At 36.3% G+C, this 5586-nt stretch overlaps 1 long non-coding RNA gene across 1 annotated transcript; it reads left to right on the top strand.

The window, feature by feature from the left end:
• Positions 1-651: 651 nt before the first annotated feature.
• LOC130046896 (uncharacterized) lies at positions 652-2705 on the top strand. The gene is made up of 2 exons (XR_008795946.1): positions 652-686; positions 2585-2705. It is a non-coding gene; the product is annotated as an uncharacterized LOC130046896 (long non-coding RNA).
• The last annotated feature ends 2881 nt before the right edge of the window (positions 2706-5586 follow it).

Here is a 5586-nt window from a genome sequence, read left to right as displayed (position 1 = left end):
TGTATTGACGAACTAGATCGTTATAACGACCATAGAATTTGCGAAATGCTGACTTCAATCGAGACTGTTGAAACCCCTGTACCATCAAATTGTTTGTCGGTAGCTTGCCTCAATTTAAAAACCGACTGTACGCAGAACAAACTCTTGCATATCGAATCAGTTGAGAGATATAAATACCATATGCAGGTGATAATGGAATATTGCTACATAAATGTGGGAAGTTGACGACGGAGAAGCTGAAATCACCCCGTTTGTCATACAGGTGAGTTTTCAGTTTGCCGTTAATATCTACTAAATCTTTCAATAAAATATCTAGGTATGAAATAGAAGTGGACGACTCTGTGGTGTCTTTTATTTCGAGCTCACAGAGATATATCGAATCGACATATGAATGAAAGCTATCATTGTTAATAGACAAAACGTCGATATATCTAAATGTCGAATTGAAGGCCACAGCGAGAGATTTTTTCTTCTCACGTAGAAGTTTTTGAATAAATTCTGCTTCATATGAATATAGAAACGGGTCAGCTAACAAAGGAGCACAATTCGTGCCCATGGGGATTCCAACAGACTGTTGGAAGACCTGATCATCAAAGACCACGAAGATATTGTCAATGAGGAACTCTAACATATTTTTTATTTCAACTTCAGAGTACTTGTGCGTGGAATCAGTGGTGTTTAACAAAGTAAGTTTTTGAATGACTGATCACTAGATATGAATATTTCCGTTTTTGTTGAAGAAGCAACTGTCTATGATGTCAAAAAGTCTAGTCTTTAATTTATCGTGAGGAATGGACGTGTATAGTGTATACTGTTGAAAAGTCATAGGTTTTAATGTTATTGATTTGGGGAAAATTCTGCGATTTCAAGTTTATTAAAAGTTCTTTAGAATTTTTTAGAATCCACATTTGATTAACATCACTTCTGGCATATGTAGTCGCACAGTAAGTTTGAAGTTTCTCCTTCACAGCTGTTAATATTTTCGTGAGGACCAAAGATAGGGGCTTGGTAGAGCAATTACTGGATGCAGCAATGTATCTTTGTAAGGGTTTTTATGTAGTTTAGGAATCCAGCATAGGTACAGTAACTCATATTCATTCGACCCATTGACTGGGATATTAAATGTGTCTAAAACTGAAGCATGGTTTTGAAGAATTTCATCTTTTGAAAGGGCAGTTGGAGTATAAGTATGATTACCAAAAGTGGAATTAATGCCAAGTTCGTTTAAAATACAGTTGTAATAATGAGCCTTACAAACAAAGACAATGTTGTTACTAGTTTTGTCAGCTGGAACCAAAACATATTCCTCGTGTAATCTATCTAATTCTTTTATCACTTCTGGTTTACTAAACACAGAAGGATAGATGGTACGTACTTTTGTTTTCATGTGTCTAATGCGGGATTTTAATATCCCTCTTATGCTTATTCTGACAATGTATCAAGTTCTTTTTCATATTTAGCCCATCGTCTGGCATAATCTTCGACATAATTCATAATAGAGATGAAGTTCTGTCGCCAATTAAAAGACCGAGGTTCTCTGTATTTAAGACTTTTTAGAGTAAGTGATTCGAGGTCCTCATTTTCAACTATATCAACATTACCAGTAATGACATGTCCAGCTGGACTATAGTTGAAAGAAGATGAAGAACAAGCACATGTTGGTGGATTACGTATAAGATGGTCTATATCATATATAATCACTCCACGATTTAAAACGCGATTGTACAATGCAATGTCTTTTATATTTGTGTATTTGCTAAACACCGACGCTGAATATGACGTAATATTGCACTGTTTACATCAGTTGCATAGCGTTTCCCGCGTTCAATCAATAGGCGGATCAAAGTTTTATATCTGAATATATAGGGAACAAATCTTTAAAAAGCTCCTTCATAAAGCAATAATTATATATAAATATTTATTATATTTAATATATATATTTATTTAATAGTAAATATATATAATGCTATCCATTTCACGTAATTTTTGGAATTTTTTAATTATTCTGATGTCAACCTTACACGTATATTTTTCACAGGTTTTGAACATGATGTCTCCAGCAAGGATATGTTTGATGATGGTTACCATGGGAACAAACTCAGACCTATGTCAAAAATGTCATTTTCTGATAGAATAGACATAATGCTATCCATTTCACTTGATTTTAGAATTTTTAAATTATTCTGATGTCAGCCATACACTTCTGGGTTCTCTACAGGTTTTAAATATGATGTCTCCAGCAAGGATATGTTTGATGATGGTTACCATGGTAACGATCTCACAGACCTATGTCAAAAATGTCTTTTTCTGATAGAATAGACATAATGCTATCCATTTCACTTAATTTTAGAATTTTTTAATTATTCTGATGTCAGCCATACACTTCCGGGTTCTCTACAGGTTTTAAATATGATGTATCCAGCAAGGATATGTTTGATGATGGTTACCATGGGAACGATCTCACAGACCTATGTCAAAAATGTCATTTTCTGATAGAATAGACATAATGCTATCCATTTCACTCAATTTTAGAATTTTTTAATTATCCTCATGTCAGTCATACCTTTCCATTTTTTGTTTACAGGTTTTGAACATGATGTCTCCAGCAAGGATATGTTTGATGACGGTTACCATGGAAATGAACTCACGGACCTATGTCAAAAATGTCTTTTTCTGATAAAATAAATATAATGCTATCCATTTCATTCAATTTTAGAATTTTTTAATTATTCTGATGTCAGCCATACACTTCCGGGTTCTCTACAGGTTCTAGATATGATGTCTCCAGCAAGGATATGTTTGATGATGGTTACCATGGTAACGAACTCAAAGACCTATTTAGAAATGAATTTTTCTGTTAAATTAAAACTAATGCTAATTACTTTAATCACTTTAGGAATTTTTTCACTGCTCTGATGTCAGTTCCATACCCCCTTTTAGACAAATAGTAAATTTCAGTCAATTATAATGTCTCCAGCAAGGGTATCTTTGATGTTCGTTACCATGGAAACGAACTCACGAACCTATCTAAAAAATGTCTTTTTTCGATAAAATGAGTACAATACTATCTATTTCACTCATTTTAAGGATTTTTTAATTACTCTGATGTCAGTCCCATACATCCTTAAGTTGAATTGGCCTAAACTGCAGCAGTTATTTACATGTATCTTGGTTAACAAAACATTAAAAACGTTGGCTTTATATTTAAAAGTAACCCGCTAGTCTATTATTGGAAACCAGTGTTTTCCATTTAGATTTCTCAGTCGTCAGCAAAAGCGTTATACCTCTTTTGGAATGGCTTCACATGGTTCATCGGTAACTTTAACGGGAGATGAGGGATTGTTGAGTATATCACCCGATATATAAACCAGGTTATCTTCATTAAAGCCAAGTTGATGTCCCACGTATCTCAACCTCCCAACACATACTGTGTGTATATGTCTGATGTACCTTCGAATACCCCTTGTCCCTCTTCTCACACGAGGATTTTTCGTACGACCTGTCACTCCAACGATATTTGGTCTTGCAAAACACATCGTAATCGGAACACATCGTACTGCAGCTATATATATTGAGTCGTGTACGAAAATACCTAGAGTGACTTATCAATTCAATGCAAAAAACAAGAGAAAGATAATTTGTCCTAGTAAAAGTCGCAGTAAAATACCTGGAGCGACTTATCAATACAATGCAAAAAACAAGAGCAAGTTAATTTGTTCTAGTAAAAGTCACGGATCAGTGAACATGGGAAATAAAACTATTTACTAAAATTTCACTTAAAATACAAGATTCTCACGAAAAAAGTTTCACCTGTTAGATTTAATAAGTATGATGACCTGAAAGCTCAACAAATCTTAAAAATACAAATGTAGCAACGATAGAGAAATCTAGTTAAATTGTCAGAGGTGGAACTGCCATGTCATAGCGCTAACACACTCAGAAACACAAGTTGTGAATGTCACGTTTTGTCATGAGAGATGACCTCAAAAATGGATGTCCCGTGTCACAGTGGGTGTGGCACGCTAAAGAACCCTCACCGCTCATGGCCGTAAGCGCCCAGCAAAGGCCTAAATCTGAAGCACTTCACCGGTCTTGGTGACGTCTCCATACGACTGTAAAATTTTCTCGAGAGATGTTAAACAAGATACACGTAATCAATCAATGAATCTAACTGTCCTCTAATGGTTGTATCGGTGTCTGTGTCAGATATGTGAAGTAAATTTATTGTGGAAATTGTACACTGTTGCAACACTGTGTCCAGAATCCAACAAAGCCGTTGTTTCTATGTCATTGACCTGAATTCGAATCGTATTCTGTTCACCGAAAAGTGCTGGTATATCTCATTCATATTTCTGAGACTTTGACTTGTAGTGTGCTGGCCAAGGGCCTGCCTGTTGACACTTGTCCTTTGGAGTTTAAATGTCGTTTCAGACTATTATCTATCTTAACTCTACATCCAGCTTGTATATGTCCTTCTTGACCACAGTTGTAACAGATTGGTGGTCCATTTTGTCCAACAGCACCATGTCCTTGTGTATTGTATCCGCGTCTTAGACCCCTATATGACCATTGATCTCTGCGCTGGTCAAACATTGTCCGAGGAGGCCGTCGGGATTGATGATTCATCTCAGTATTCGGTTGATGGTCTTGTGCTGTGAAGTTCTCTTGATAATTTCTATTGAAGGTTTTTCTTCTGTTTGGTTCCTGTGGTCTGCTTTGACGATCATCTTTAAGTTGCTGAACTTCTGCTGTTAACATATGTAGCATTTCTCTGATTTCTTCAATACCAGATTTAGACTCTTCGTCGTGTGTTGCACTCATCCCTACGTGTCCTTCACAAGCCGAGTTCTTCTTTCCCTTATCCGTGCCTTTCTTCCGCCTATCTTGGTCTTGCTCAATAGATCGAAGTTTTGCCCTCAATTCACTAAACGTTATATGTTTGTCGTAAATGTATCCTGAAACGTCTTTCAGACTGGGTCGAAGTCCTTTCCAGAATGCATGTCGTAGCATTTCTTCCATTTGGGATTTGTCCACTTCACCGCGAATAACTGCTTTGTTAATTAAATATTCTAATCGGCATCCCCACTGCGACACATTTTCATTGTCTTCCTGCTCTGCACTGTAAAATTGTTCAACATTCATCTGCCCACTGTCAATAGTGTCATAAATAGAGTTCATATTTTGCAATATTGTGTCTATTGATGCAGAAGACCCTAGTCTCATTAACACATTTGCTGCTTCACCTTTTACGGATCTTCTTATAGCTTGGAGAATCTGATCATCACTGTAAACTTTTTCGGAAACCAGACATTGTATCTCGTATCTCCAAAGTTCATAACTTGTCTCCCTTTTGGATGATCCAGTAAATGGGGAAATCCTGGGAAATCCGGTATATTTGGTTTGCATCGTTGTACTTACGTTTTCTGATTTGAAGTCTCTTGTGGCAATAGGTAGGTCAGCTTCAGCCATTCCCTGCAACCAATTCTTGAATTCTTCTGGTGTGTCGGCTTTTGGTTTTAATTTCAGAGATCTAATGGCTGCTATGATGTGTTTAGCCTCATTATCGGTGATTTCGTCTCCCATTAT

The sequence above is a fragment of the Ostrea edulis genome, chromosome 6, assembly GCF_947568905.1.
Source record: "Ostrea edulis chromosome 6, xbOstEdul1.1, whole genome shotgun sequence".
In the NCBI taxonomy this organism is placed as follows: Eukaryota; Metazoa; Mollusca; class Bivalvia; order Ostreida; family Ostreidae; genus Ostrea; species Ostrea edulis.
This window is presented reverse-complemented; position numbering and strand designations above follow the sequence as displayed.